Here is a 15,663-nt window from a genome sequence, read left to right on the forward strand (position 1 = left end):
GGAGCCTGCTTCTCCCTCTCTGCCGCTCCCCCTGCTCCTGTGCTCACGTGCACTCTCTGCCAAACAAGAGAAACCTCCTCAAAATAAAGAAGATTCAACGACTCCGACAGGACAACAGAAAGACAATTCCATTCTAAAGGAAGACAAGGATTCACTTTTTTTAAGATGACATGAAAAGACCAATAAGCCCATCAAAGGGGGCTTATCATCCTGAGTCATTGCTCAATGACACCCCCAACTCCGAAACCTGCAGGGGAGGCCGCTCCTGCCCCCCCCGGTGTCCCCCCTCCCGGACCGCTGCCGGGGAGGTGCGCTCCTGCACGTGGGTGCCCCCCTCCGCTCCCGGACCCCCGCAGCAGAGGAGCGCCCCTGCAGACTGCACCGCGTCTGGAAAGCCCACCTACGTGCAGGCGACGCCGCCACCGGTGTAGCCTCACGCACTCAGAGCAGGTCCCTCCACATCCTGAGAGTCAGGAACCCTTGGGCCAAGTCTCTGGAAGGCGAATCTCCCCAAGGACGAATCCTAAGAGCCTCCAGGTACTACTGAGAACGGCCGGATTCGTCTGTCCCGCAGGCGTCCTAGCAGAGGGAGGACGCGTGGCACGCCGAGCCCCAGGAACCCTGTCCCTGCAGGCTGCACTTCTCCCCAACCCTTCTCAGAGGTCGCGCTGCCCCTGGGAGAGCAGGGCCCACGGGCCGATTTCACTGGGGGACGCGGAAGCCGTGTGCAACGGGCTGGCCTCGCAGACGGTGGACAAGAGGCTGGGTCCTGCTGGGGAGCCGAAGCCCATGGCCCCTGACCCTGCATGTTAGCTGCAGGGAGCTGAAGCCCTTCCTTCTGGGAAGCCACCAGTTACCCGGTCCGAAGCCGTAACCATGGAGCCCACAGTCCGTTCAGCCCACGGCTGCACTGGCCACAGACAGAGCTCCCGCTGCAGCGAGTCCCTGCGGGATGGCAAAGGCAGCTCTGTTGCAGGTCGGCCCACCGAAAACAGACCCCCCCACCCCCTCACTAGGCCACGAGGGGCTTTGCTCAGGGACCTGAGCTTTCTGGATCCATTACAGAGCTGCAGGGACTGGTGGTTGTCCCTGTCCTTGGGTCTGAGCTGTTTCCTTCAGGGTGACAATCACCTGCTCGGGGCCGGCCTACAGCCATCCTGCCCCAACCAGAAATTCACCATCATCCAGAGACCCCAATGGACCTTTCTCCTCTCCCCAGACAGGTGCACCTATCCAACCACAGAATCGTGATCTCGCCTTAAGACCGAACACGGGCTCCCAGGTCTGATCTCTGCCCCACTCTCGGTATCCTAGTTGCTGAGCCCCCGACTCGGGACCGTCCTGATCTCCCAGCTTCCCTTGTGCCCAGGACCATCGGTCGTGTCTGCACAAAGGCTATCCCAGTCCCCACACTCATTCCCACACTAGGCACAGCCTGGCCCCAAGCCCCCGTCTAGAGACTGCTTCCTGCAGGGCCCAGGCAAGTCCCCCTGCCACATGGCCCATTTCACATCCAGCCCCGACAGTCGGTTGCTCCAAGCACAAAGAGGCTGACACTTGTCCACTGGCAACTCCACCCATAGGTGTCCTGGTACTTGACGAAGGGTCTTTCGGGAGAGGCACCTGCTGCAGACAGCCCAAGCACCCTCACTGAGCCTGTCAGCCCTGCCTTTCCTAACAATGAGCATGGGGGCTGTGCTGGTCCCATGGGCACCCGACGGGACAGACGACGCAGCCAGATACCCCAGGAGGGGGCTGCCCCCTTGGCTGCTTCATCAGAGAGCTCGAAGTCCAGTTTCCAGCTCAGACACACACAGAGCAAGTGTGGTGTTTCCCTGGGCCAGTGCCTCACCCCCACGGGACTTGAGGGAAGCAGTGGCCAAGGCGCATGTTTCTGCCTAAGCAGGATGTCATGGGCTACACCAGGCTCCCCAAAATCCATACGTTGGAGTCCTGAGCCCCAGGACGCCAGAGCAGGACTGTATGTGGAGATGGGGTCTTAAAAGAGGCAGTTCGGGTGAAATGAGATTCGAGTGGACCCGTGCCTGACAGGACTGGGGTCTTTCCAAGAAGAGGGGATGAGGACATGGACAGCACAGAGGGACGACCGGTGAGGACCCAGGGGAGCCCGCAGTCTCCAAGCCCAGGAGAGAGGCCTCAGGAGGACCAGCCCGTGCACACCTGGGCTTTGCACATCCTTCCTCGAGAGCCCGCAGACGTGAATGCCTGTTATCTAAGCCGCCCCGTCTCATACTTGTAGCAGGGGAGGGTGCCATGGAAGAGGTCAGGTCTCAGATGCAACCCAACCTGCCGCCTACGTCGCTGGTGCACAAGATCCAGGGACCACGGGGACGGGACGGTTGAGGGCAGCAGGCCTCTGTGTCCCTTCCTGGTGGTTTGCACGAAGCAGGTGTTCGAGGCTGTGAGCACTTTTGGGGTAGCAGGTCCTGGCCTGTCCCAAGACTCCTCGGACAGGGACATTCGTATACACTCTGTGTAGAGTGTAGCAATGGAGGCCCCAAGCAGTGACATGGGAAGCCTGCACCCCAGGCTGGCAGGTGGCCAAGCCAGAGTCCCACGCGGGTCTCCACACTGAGTCCGAAACCCCCTCAGCCATCTGCATGGGGAGGAGAATGGGTTTCAGCCCTCAGACAGGGAAAACCCCTTTCTCCCAGGAGCAACAGTGCCATGGGGATGGGGTGCAGGCTTCTGCACCCGTTCCAGAGCAGAAAATTGGGGAAAGCATCATGTGCAAGCTGCACCAACATCTCGGCCCGGTAGATGGAGCGGTCCAGCTCCAGGGGTGGCCTCACAAGGATGGGGTCCCGGTCTGGCTGCCTTCCAACCCTGTGCTCTGGACGGTCATCCGAGGTCATTTGTTTCAAAGTCCCTTCCCTGCTACCCAAGCCCCAGGAGCAGATTCCCACTCTGTCACCTCCAGGGATGTCCAGACTCGTCATGGATCCCAGCGCAACTGTGGGCTCTGCCCTGAGTGGCCACAATCCCTTCTGACCAGTCTCTTGGTGCCTGGCCCCTGACTAGGAATCTCCCTTTGTGGGAAGGACAGACCGCAGGAGCCATGGAGCCCATGAAAACAGCCCTTTGAGCAGAGTGGCGGCTCCAACTGAGAGAGCAGAATGGGCCTCTGCTTCCACTCCGGGTTAGGACCCAGGGAGAACCCGCAGTCTCTCTGGGTTAGAGGTGTTACCAACGGGTCGTAACGGGATGGAGGAGGGTCTTAGGACAAGGGGTCTGGCTCCTGCAGACCCAACCCCTACTGGCAGGAACCCTTGGCCTAGAAGGAGGAAGGGGAAACCAGATGGACAGAGACAGAGCCTGGGCCCTGGAGACCCACTGGCCTTGGACCCACATAGTGAACACGGGCCTGAGTCTTTCGGCTTTGGTGTGTGGGGACGCTCCAGCCACGTGTCGGTAACGGACTGTTGCCCTAATATCAGAGGAGCTTTGTCACGCCCTCCACGGCGGTGACAGAAAAATAAGGCTTTGTAAGACTGTTCCGAAGCCAGAGCCCCCGCTGGAAGCAGAGCGTGGCGGGGTGTCGCTCAGCTGAATGAGGCTTGAGAGCAGGAGCGCCTGGAGTTCACGTCCCGCCCACCTCTGCTTCCACCTGCCGAGGAGCACACGTTTCCGTGACAACCCTGACAAACCCGCTCGGTTCCCTTGGCAACCAACTTTCTGAATTGCCCAAACCTTCCCCGTCCGCAGCATTCCTGTTTCAGCCTCGCGGAGCCGAAAGGGACAGGGCTGTCCTTACGTGCCAGCAAATCGATGGCTCCAACCTTGCAATTACCGGTTACACGCGGCTATTAATCATAAAGTGCCACGAGGACCAGCCTTCCAGGGGGACTCATTCTGTCCTTGGCACCCATGGGAAGGACGCTGGAATGGTCCTTCATGGAGGACGAGCCCCCCGTCTGATGGGGCCGGGCTTGGGTCCCCTCCATGTCGGATGCTTCCAGATGCTTCCCCGCACCCACACGCCCACCATATTGCTCTCAGCACTGGTCCACAGAACACCTTACTCATCTCCTAGGATGCAAGGGTTATTTTAGGCACAAAGAGTGCGCTGAAGGGTAGCCCACAAAAGATGTGTCCGCCGGAACATATGACAGTGACCTTTTTGGGGAAGTGTTCTTTGTCAATACAACAAATGAAGGATTTTGAGCTGACACCATCCTGGATGAGGTTGACCCCAAATCAAAGGACAGTTATCCTTACCAGAGACAGGAGAGGAGAGAGACACAGAAAAGCCATGTGAGGATGGGGGCAGAGATGGGACGGATGCGGCCACCAGCCCAGGGACGCATGGAGCCCCGGAAGGTCAAGAGGCAGAAAGGACCCTCCCCCGGAGCCTCAGGAGGGAGCACAACTCTGTTCCGCCTGGACCTCAGCATCCCTTCCCTGCCTGGACCTCAGACTTGTGTTCCCCAGAGCCACGAGAGGAAGGACCTCTGTGGTTTAAGCCATTCAGTTTAGTGAGTTACTGCACCATCGGACACGAGTTCCCACCCAGCGGCACTTCTGATAAGGGCGTGACACTCAGAATATGCAAAGAACTCGTACAACTCAGCAAGCAGAATGAGGGACCTGCTTAATAGGTCGACCTGAACGGACATTTCTCCACGGAGACAGACAAGCAGCCGACAGACCCATGAAAAGCTGCTCAGCATCTCAGACTGTTGGAGACGTGCACAAGGAAGCAGAAGGCAGTGCCCCCGCCCCTCCGCCGGGAGCGCCCCTGGCGAAACGGAGACCAGCAGCGCTGGTGCATGAGTAGGGTGTAGAGGACTGAAAGGCTTGTCCTCCCCGGGTAGGGACGCAAGCTGGTGTGGCCACTCTGCACAACAGCATGCAGGGTCTTCAAACACTTAACCTGGAGCCGCCCTCGGACCCAGAGGTCCGACTTCTGAGGCATCTGAGAGCAGGACCTCAGAGCGCCTGGCCGGCTAATGGACTGTGCACCGCTTGACCTCGGGGCTGTGAGTTTGAACACCACACTGGGTGTAGAGATTACTCTGAAAAAACACTGAAGATCTCGGGCACCTGGGGGACTCCGTCGGTTAAGCATTTGACTCTGGATTTGCACCCAGGTGGTGAGCTCAGGGCTGTGAGATCAAGTCCTGTGTCGGGCTCCGCGCCGGGCATGGAGCCTGCTTAAGACTCTCTCTCCCTTTGCCTCGGCCCCTCCCCACCTGTCTCTCCCCATCTCTCAAATAAACAAATTTTAAAATCTTGCGGTGGGGGAGGCCAGCAGGATTTCAAGGAGATTTGAACACCCAGGTTCACTACAACGTTATTCCCAATCGCCGACCCGTGGGAACGGCCCACGTGTTTCTGGACGGATGCACAGATAAGGAAAATGTGTACATAAAATGAGATATCACTCGGTCTTAGAAAGAAACGCTGTCATCGGACACCACGGAGGAGCGCTGGGGATATTATGAGGGAATTGGGGAAGTCACGACAGCACAGGCCTCATGTGATTCCACTTACGTGTACTATCTCGAGGGACCAAAGTCACGAGACTGAAAGGCCAGGGGCTGGGAACAGGGTCTGGGAGCTGCTGGACGGACACCGGGTCTCAGTGCGACAGCGTGATGCAGGTCCAGACATCGGTCACACAAGACGGAAAACAGTTCCTGCAAAACTGTAGACTTAAAAATGCTTAGGAGGCGAGGGGGCACCTGGGGGGCTCAGTGGGTTACGCCTCTGCCTTCAGCTCAGGTCATGATCTCAGGGTCCTGGGATCGAGCCCCGCGTCGGGCTCTCTGCTCAACAGGGAACCTGCTTCTCCCCTCTGCCTACTTGTGATCTCTGTCTGTCAAATAAAACAAAACAAAAAAATTTGTTTCTTAAAAAAATGCTTAGTAGGGGAAGTGGTGTGTCCGTGGTTTTGGCTACAATTACAAATAGGGTTTTAAATTTTTTTATATTTGAATAAGATTTTTAAGTAAACTCTACACCCAACAGGGGCTCAAATGATTTTAAGAGTCACATGCTCTGACAGGGCCAGCTGTGTGCCCCAAAGTTATAGGCCAGGTTAGCTTTACAGTTAATTAACAAATACGCTTTATTTTTAAATTTCATTTAAGACTTAGAGCATGAGCAGAGGGAGAGGGACAAGCAGACTCCCCTGCTGAGCATGGACCCCTCCCCCCACACAGGGCTTGACGCCAGGACCCTGTGACCATGACGCGAGCCAAAGGCAGCTGCTTAACCGACTCAGCCAGCCAGGGGCCCCTGGGACCTATGAGGAAGTGGTGATGCAACATGGGGGCTTAAGTGGGTAGGAGAAGAATCAATGAAACAAGATGGGATTGGGAGGGAGACAAACCATAAGTGATTCTTAATCTCACAAAACAAACTGAGGGTTGCTGGGGGGAGGGGGTTTGGGAGAAGGGGGTGGGATTATGGACATTGGGGAGGGTATGTGCTTTGGTGAGTGCTGTGAAGTGTGTAAACCTGGTGATTCACAGACCTGTACCCCTGGGGATAGAGTATTATGCCTCCATCAGAAAGGATGAATACCCAACTTTTGTAGCAACATGGACGGGACTGGAAGAGATGATGCTGAGTGAAATAAGTCAAGCAGAGAGAGTCAATTATCATATGGTTTCACTTATTTGTGGAGCATAACAAATAGCATGGAGGACATGGGGACTTAGAGTGGAGAAGGGAGTTGGGGGAAATTGGAAGGGGAGGTGAACCATGAGAGACTATGGACTCTGAAAAACAATCTGAGGGTTTTGAAGGGGTGGGGGGTGGGAGGTTGGGGTACCAGGTGGTGGGTATTAGAGAGGGCACGGATTGCATGGAGCACGGGGTGTGGTGCAAAAATAATGTATACTGTTATGCTGGAAATAAAAAAATAAAAAATAAAAAAAAAAAAAATAAAAAAAAATAAAAGGTTTAAAGCGTTCAGTGGGAGAGTCACAATACCTCAAAGGACGCGGTCCCCAGTGGGAGAGAAAGAATAGCGTAGAGATCCTTGACGGGGAAGGACTCGGATTCGGTTCACCTGGACCCTTCCCGAGGCCACTCCTGGTCTAGAGTTTCTGTGGTTCGTGTCCAGGGATGGCTCCTCCGCCTGCGTCGTTCCCACAGGCACACTACTCGTAGAATATTAAAAATACGGCCGTCCCTCAGACTGGGGCAGCAGCGGACACGCTGAACAAGAGGCGTCGGCCCCCAGCCCACCCCCACATGAGGAGAGGCCAGGCAGACCTGGACTCTGCAGCTGCCGACCTCGGGTCACAGAGGGTCTCTGTGACGCTGTGAAGTGACCTCACGGGAAGTTCCTTGGCTTCAGGATGACTGTGGCCTTGACTACTAAACAGGAGAGCTTCCCAGAAGATCACGGGGAGAAGGTGCCAGGCGGTCAGAGACCACGGTGAACAAACAGCCCGTCCCACACCGAGCCCTGCACCATGACTTTGCAAGCGCACGCCGAGGACTTCACAGGCCCCGTTTGCGGTGGAGTTGTGTCCCCCGGCCACAATGCTCACCTCGTACCGATGAACAGGTCATTTCGATGGTGCTCCCTGCGGACACGACCAAGTCGAGGTCCCACTGCAGTAGAGTGGGGCCTAACCTAAAGAGCGGTTTGCTGCGTAAGAAGGGGGAAGGTGAGAAGACAGAAAATGCGCAGCAGAAGGCCCTAGAATGACGGAGCCAGAGGCCAGGCATGCCGTCAGCCCCCGGAAGCTGGAGACGGCGGAAGGGACACCCCTTCCCCACCCCCAGACCACCGGCCGGATCGCAGACCCGCCTGGATCTCAGAGGCCCTGTCCTGCCTGGATCTCTGACTTCAGGTCCCAGAACCGAGAGGACATACATTTCTGTGGATTTAAACCCCAAGCTTGCGGAACCGTGGTACAGCAAGCTGCAGGAAACTCACCCAGACCCTGTCCTGCGCGCCTCTGGGAGCGAGGGTCTCGTTCAAGGTTTACGGAACGCTCCCAGCCAGCAGTGGGGCACCAGAAATCCCAGAGCAGTGGCCGCACCAGACTGCTGAAGGGTCAAGCGTGTGGGCAGGCTGCGCACCGACCTCCCGAGGTTCTGGGCATATGGGGGAGGGAGCACGGGGTTGGAGGCATGGTGACAGTTTCCCTGTTGTCACCATTCGCCGGGGAAATCCGGACCCGGGAAGTTACAGTGATGGAACCCGGCCGGGTCCTGGGCTGCGCTAGAAGCAGAATTCTGAAGCTGATCAGGGTGGCCAAAGGGAGGGACAGGGCTTTCTCCCCCGCCCACCCCAGGAAGCCCGCGGGCACCCAGGCAAGGAGCGTCCTCAGTATGACGTGGGAAACAGAGGCAGAAGAAAAAGTATTAAATTTCCTCACCCACTGGCAAGCCCTTGAGGCAGGCACAGTGACACTCCTGTAGGGACTCCACCGCCTGCTCCAGCAGGCTTTGCTAACGGCCAGGGGAGATTGGAGCCTGACCGACCCATTCCCCTAACCAGGATCCCGTAAGCCTACTTAGTACTTTTCTTAAAGATTTTATTTATTTATTTGACAGACAGAGATCACAAGTAGGCAAAGAGGCAGGCAGAGAGAGAGAGGGGGAGGCAGGCTCCCCGCTGCTGGGCTCGATCCCAGGACCCTGAGATCACGACCTGAGCCGAAGGCAGAGGCTTTAACCCACTGAGCCGCCCAGGTGCCCCCTGTAGCCCGACTTTAGCAATTCCTTTGGAAACTTTCTCTCTAAACCCTCCAAGATGCTGACGTACGGCCCACCGATACACAGGAAAGGGTCTCACAAAAGGTTTTGTTACGGGTGAAGAATAGCCTTTTCCCAACAGCAGCCGCCCCTCAAGGTCCCGGACACCTTGCTTCCAGAATTCCTCAGAGACTTACGCCATCCCTGACCCCCTCCCCACCTGCAAGCATACAATGGACCACTCACAGCCCCGGGGCCACAGCTCGTCCTGCCCGCGGGTCCTGTCCCGTGCTTTAATAAGCCACCATTTCGCACCAAAGACGTCTCAAGAATTCCCTCTTGGTCGTCGGCTCCGGACCTCACCCCACGGAAGACTTCATCAGGCAGAAAGCTGCGGCGCCCCTCTGTGAGCCCCCGACCGCTCACGGAGCCGCGTGGCGTCTTGCCCGTCGGAGCTCCCCCACCCTCAGGGTCAGACGTCCCAGACGGGGTGCAGGAACCTGCAATAGGGCAACGAGCTCGCAGCCAAACCAAACCAGGAAGGACACGCAGGGCCCAAGTGCACACCTTCAGCCCACCGGGGAGGGTGAGCTGGAAGCTTTGGATTTACCCCATCGGCCCCTCCCTCTCCCACCCCAGGGCCTCACTTTCCTGCTTCCGCACCTCTCTCGGGGCGAGTTCCACACAAGGACGGGACATTTCCATCCTCTTCCTCCGCAGGCAACGAGCCCCGTGACTAGTGACAAGTTCCAACAAAGGCCACTCGGACCCGGTGACCGGCACGGTGGCCGCTGAAGCTCTCCCGCCAGCCCAGCCCTGCAGCTTGCGCCAGGGACGGAGCATCTGCTTCCCGAAGCCGACAGGTGTCCTTGCTTCGGAGATGGTGTCTATCGAGCCGTGTTGCAGGACAGCTGGGCCCCGTTCTCAGAGGGGCCACCGGGTGGGTCTGTTGTCACCCATCACGGGATCGTAGGGAAGAACCTGGGCCTTGCCGCTGCCCCGCAGGAACAAGTGTGGGGCATCGGGAGGGGTGAGGACGGACACCGGGCTGTGGCTCTGGTTCATTTTTTAAATCATTCCAACACGCTGCGGAGTCACAGCAGCTTCCAGAAGACCCTGTTCTCGCAGGAGGCAAGGGATAGGGGAGGTGGATGGTGGGTGAGGACAGAGGCCCGGGTGCCCCTGGGCGCAGCGGCCACAGCGGCAAGAGAGGCCCTTCCAGGAGGCAGCGCACGACTGTGTGCGTGCTGGTGGAGGCAGGCCACGCTCTCTGCACCCACGGAGGTGGCGGACTCTGCCGGGAGCCCCTGGGGCCCTGCTGGGGCCCCTTGTGCCTTCCGGCATCTCAGCTGGGAGCTGCACCAACAAGGGGGTGAGGGTGCCCCAGGGAAGCTCCTGGGCATGGGGCTCACAAAACCTGCACGGGGTCACCCCAGGAACAGGGTTGGAAAAGGCGTCCCACCGCAGGGAGAGCTTTGCAAAGTGAATCCTGAGTCAGGTTTTGTGAAGGGGTCGGGGTGAGGGCATGGGGAGCAGCGGGAGGAGCGGGCGGCCCCCCCAGCCAGGTCCCAGTCCCCCCAGCGGGCGGCCCCCCCAGCCCGGTCCCAGCCCCCCAGCCCGGTCCCAGCCCCGCAAGGCTCTTCTGCGTGCTGTCTGCTGTGTTATCTCGCTTCTCCCAGGGTGTGTTGGGGGGCGGGGTGCTGAGGTCACGCGCTGAGGACCGGACGGCGCTGGAAGGGGTGTGGAGCTCACGTTTTGGGAACCACAGCCCCACGCGTCCTGCCAACCTCGCCATGGGATGCGCACGCAGCCCGGAGTTCCCCGCAGAGGTGGGGGATGGGCTCCAGCGCGTGTGCGCGGGTCATGCATGGGGGGAACCCCAGGGGGCCGTCGCCGTGTTTGCTGCCACATGGGACATGTGACTCCACAGGCGGAAGCCTCGAGCGCTCACGGCCCAGCACCCCCAGGCCCCCCACCCCCGCGTCTCGGCCCTTGGGAGCGGGGAGCACCAGGCCAGCCTCTGAGACTGTCCTGCTTCACAGGACACGTGTCCCACCAGACAGGGGCTGCGGCCAAGAAGAAATCCAGGGCGGGGAGGCTCCTGTGTGGGGAGAGGAGAGAGGAAGGTCGTGCGTGTGGACTTGTGGGCCCATTCTGGAAGGTTCTGTTGCTTCCAAGGCCGACTTTTCTCCCCAGTTCACCTGCTGGGCACTGGAGGGAGCTGCCGCCCAGGGTGTTCCTTTAGGGGGTCTCAGCCACCCCTCGGTGCACCCGCACGTGGCACCTGACAAGGACACGGTTCTGAAAGTGCTCGTGGCTCTAGAAGATTCCACGCTTGGAAAGTGCGCCCAGGACTGGCTCTTTGTGCGGTCCGCTGCGGGCCCAGCCCCAGAATCCAGGCCGCCCCCGCAGACGCGCTTGCTACGGAGACTCTGACTCCTTCCCGAGAGTAGACAGGACAAGGTTGCAGCCACCGCCGGCCACCGGCTCTGGAAAGTTCCAGATGTTCTTACGGGGAGCCGAGACCTGGACAAGGGCTCAGCCTTCCGGACACTGGGAATGCTCCCGGACCAGCAAACGCACGTAGGGGACGGGGAGGGAGGTGTGAGGTCCCCGAGGCCACCCCAGCTCCGGGGACTTGCTCAACAGTCGCAGGACTGGGGGTAGGGTGTGGAGCAGGGTCCAGTGACCACTCGGGCTACGCGTGCAGGCGGTCCAGGTTGGGGGCGTCGGGGGGAGTCCCGGTGCCGGTCCCTGGTGTTCCCTCGCGGAGTCCCGACAGCCTCGCACGCAGACAGGGCGATTCCCCAGCGAGGCGGCGTCAGTGCCCCTCCAGAGAAGCCCTTAGGGACCCCGTGCCTGTCTGGGGAACGGTCACGTGGGCTCCCTGCCTGCCCACCCAATCCAGGCCCCAGAAGGAAAGCAGGCGTCCGGCATGACCCACGGGTTCGCGCCAGCAGTGTGGACGCTGAGAGCCCCTCGGACGGCTGGGACGCGTTCGGCTCAGGGCGGGGGGCCGCAGGGCCGGTAGCTGCTGGGTTAGGGTTAGGGCCGCACTGGGAGACGGGGTGGGGGGGGTGTCAGGGGCGGAGCCAGCGGGGGGGCGGCCGCGGAGCCAGGGGGAGGCGGAGTCGGCGTGGAGACCGGGGGTGCCCCAGCAGGGAGGCAGACTCAGGTGGCAGGGAAGGGGGGAGGGGGCGGGGCCAGGAGTGGGCGTTTAGGGGCGGGGACTGAGCCGGTAGGCGGGGCCGGCCCGGCATGGAGACCGGGAGGGGGAGGGGCAGGCGGCGGCTGGGGCGAGTGAGCCGGGGGCGGGGCCGGAGCGAGCGGGGACTGAGCAGGCGGGGGAGGCGGGGGAGGGGGGGAGGCGGGGCAGGGCCAGAGTGGGGCCGCCGAGCGGGGTCTAAGCACGGAAGCGGGGTCAGGTCAGGGGGCTGGGCGGGGGCAGGATCGGTGAGGCTGGGTCTGGACAGTGCCCGCTGGAAATGGGGAGGTAGGGTCGCGGCCAGCGGTGTGGACGCTGAGAGCCCCTTGGACGGCTGGGACGGCTCAGGGCTGGGTTAGGGTTAGGGTTAGTAGCTGCGGGGTCGCAGTGGGAGACGGGGTGGGGCGGAGCCAGCGGAGGGGCGGCCGCGGAGCCAGGGGGAGGCGGGGTCGGCGTGGAGACCCGGGGGTGCCCCAGCAGGGAGGCGGACTCAGGCGGCTGGGGGGGGAGGGGGCTGGGCCAGGAGTGGGCTTTTAGGGGCGGGGACTGACCGGTAGGCGGGGCCGGCCCGGCAGGGAGACTGGGAGGGGGAGGGGCAGGCGGCGGCTGGGGCGAGTGAGCCGGGGGCGGGGCCGGAGCGAGCGGGGACTGAGCAGGCGGGGGAGGCGGGGGAGGGCCAGAGTGGGGTCCGAGCTGGCTGTAAGCACGGAAGCGGGGTCAGGTCAGGGGGCTGGGTGGGGGCAGGATCAGTGAGGCGGGGTCTGGACAGTGCCCGCTGGAAATGGAGAGGTAGGGTCGCGGCCAGGGTCCTGGGGGGTCTGGGGATTTGGGAGACTGATCTGGTCAGGACCAGAGTGATCCTGGTGAGCCTGGGTCAGAGCAGGAGCGGGGACAGTGCACGGAGACGGGGTCTGGGGTGGGGTCAGGTCCCGGGCACTCGGTAGGGGGTGCAGGCGGCGGGGTGGGGGGGGGCGGGTGAGGGGACGCGGTGGGGAAGCTGGGGGAGGGGTGAGCTGCTGGGGGAGGGTGAGCCCCAGAGAGGCGAGGGCTGGGACGTGGCTAAGGAGTACTGGGAGCGCCAAGTCTTTGGCTCTTTCTGGCCGGCTGAGTAGTGGTGCACCTGCCGGCCTGTTCCCTGACGCCTGTCAGCCGCACTAGTGCGCACGTACACACGCATCCAGGCCCAGACACGTGGATACACGTTCGAATGCACGCACACCCCGGATGAAGTCACATGTGCGTACCCGCACCGGTGCCCGGTGCACACATGTACACGTGTGCACGCACATACGCACCTGCTCGCGCACACCCATCCGTCAGACACACACGCGTGTGCTCACCTAGCCGCACACGGACACACGTGCACAGGAGGCTGGTAGACCCGTCACAGCTTCTCAGACATGTGCATCCACACTCACACTCCCGGAGAGCAAACGCAGCTCCTCCTTTAGGGTTCCCGTCCGGGCTCCTGGGTGGCTCAGTGGGTTAAGCCTCTGCCTTCGGCTCAGGTCATGATCTCGGGGTCCTGGGATCGAGTCCCACATCGGGCTCTCTGCTCAGCAGGGAGCCTGCTTCCCCTTCTCTCTTCCTGCCTCTGCCTACTTGTGATCTCTGTCTGTCAGATAAATAAATAAAACATTTAAAAAAAAAAAAAAAAGGGATTCCGGTCAAAAGTCCTCTTCCACAACGATCTTCTCAGGCCCACGCATCCCAGGACGGGGTCACAGCACGTCCGCGTCATGACTCATTAGCTTGCCCCGTAGGTGCCCCTCGTCGGCCAGGAGGACACGAGCACGTGAAGCGGGTACAGTGGCCCAGCGCGGTCCTACAGCACCGTAACGAACACTTGTGTTGTCAAGGGGCAGCTGCCGTGTTGGGCTGAACGCTAAGTGTCCTATTTCAGGCTTAGACATCTTCCCAGGTCACATGGGGCTTCCTTCGGGGCTGCCCGTGACAGAAGACGGGACTTTCGTGGCTGGACGGACATAGCCCGGTGTGGAGGCTGCGCTGCTAACCTGGCCTCCCGGCGACGGTACCGGAGGCCGGACGTCTTTGCCTGCATCTCTCCTCTTCCTTCTGCAGCCAGCGGGCACGGGCTCCTCGCGGTCCCCACACGGGCCCTGCGGCTCCAGGTGTCACACACACAGTGGACGGCCCGTTCGTTCTGCTTCCTCCTGACCATCGTAGGCCTTCCGGGGAAACCCTGCCTGCGGGGGTCCCAGCAGAGGGTCCCCACAACCTACGGGCCAAGGTGCCAGCCAAGCCAAACTCACAGAGCCAGAGTCCCTAGACTCATAGAATCACCTCAGGCCGTGGCTCTCCACCTACCAGATCCTGTTCCTTCAAGCAGCCTGACGGAGATCCATTCCCGACCACACGATCCATCCACGGGGCAACTCCGTGGCGGTCCGTGCGGTCGTGAAGCTGGACCATTATCAGCACCGTCAATGTCATCGCCCCGGAAGGAGACCTCTTACCTCCTTCCCCCAGCCCAGGATCACTCATGTCCCCAGTCTCTGTACATTTTCCCGATCTGGACATGTCGTGCACAGGGAGTCATATGACCTAGGCCGTGCCCATCTCTTCTCTCACTGAGCATCGGCTTTCAAGGTCCATCCCGCCTGTGGTCCCCGTCAGCGATACCTGGCGTTTCCCATGGGTCCCCGGTTTATTGTCCCATTGTCCCCGGTTTTTATTCTAGCAGCGGGAGAGACGCAGTGTTTCCTGGTGGGTCTGTCAACAGATTCTCACGCCTTTATGCCAAGTGTTTGGCAGGGGCACCTGGCTGGCTCATATGGAACTGTCTTCAGTTCCGGTCGGGATCTCCACGTCCTGGGATCGAGCCCTGCATGAGGCTCCCAGCTCATCGGGGAGTCTGCTTCTCCCTCTGCCACGCCACCTGCCTGTGCTCTATCTCTCTCTCAAATAAATAAAATCTTCCAAAAAACTACTTTGTGACACTCCCCTCACGTTCTGAAATCAGAGGCAGAGGGAACAGGGTTTCCGCACGTGTAGCTCACGTGTGACTGAATCTGTGTATCTGTTATGTAGCTGTATGCACTGTAACGGGGAATGAAAGGAAAATACGTTTTAATGAAACAGCACGGAATCTAGTATGTCAGCGCTTGGCTTCAACATCACCAAACCTGTAAAAGTAATCAGGTGCTTAAATTCAAATTTAAAAAAAGGGATAACATTCTCCTTGGTTCAACCTTTAAATTTAATATTTTTCAAACGAGGCGTGTCTGTCTGAAATCTGAATCACTATGGTTACAGCAGTCCTGGTGCGTTTATTTTCAATCCAAACGCTGAGCCACTCTGCCACTGAAGGTACGTTTTTCCGAAACGCTGAAACATTCTCGGTAAGATTCGGAATAAAAATGAGAACGATCTTTCTTAGAATCCCGTTGTAGGTGTCTTCCTGCAAAATTCAGTCCGTCTTACGGTCATTCAGAGATCATCCGTGCTTATACGTAGATCAAAGTTAGACTGTTTGCTCAGAACTGTGTGCTGGTCTCCCCGGCGAAAGGCGGGCAGGACACAGATCCGCGTCCCTCCCTGCGGGACGCCTGGCAGCTCGAGGCACCCCCGCGGAGCAGGCACAGAACACCCAACTTCTGTGTCGGCCAGAAATCTGCAATTCCACGTACGGAGGACACAGCTGGGGCCGAAGGTCTCCAGACTGGGACTCACAAGCCGTCTCTCGAGGGTGCAGGAGAGGACAGTGGTTTGGAGGGAATCCCTGTGCAGGGCCCGTGAACCACGGGTGCTCCTGA

General features: G+C 59.9%; 1 long non-coding RNA gene across 1 annotated transcript; it reads right to left on the minus strand.

The window, feature by feature from the left end:
• Positions 1 to 1,190: 1,190 nt before the first annotated feature.
• LOC116583615 lies at positions 1,191 to 9,048 on the minus strand. The gene is made up of 3 exons (XR_004282805.1): positions 8,922 to 9,048; positions 2,303 to 2,314; positions 1,191 to 1,202 (listed from the first exon to the last, which is right to left on the minus strand). It is a non-coding gene; the product is annotated as an uncharacterized LOC116583615 (long non-coding RNA).
• Between the last annotated feature and the right edge of the window lie 6,615 nt (positions 9,049 to 15,663).

Source organism: Mustela erminea, chromosome X (assembly GCF_009829155.1).
Source record: "Mustela erminea isolate mMusErm1 chromosome X, mMusErm1.Pri, whole genome shotgun sequence".
NCBI classification, from domain to species: domain Eukaryota; kingdom Metazoa; phylum Chordata; class Mammalia; order Carnivora; family Mustelidae; genus Mustela; species Mustela erminea.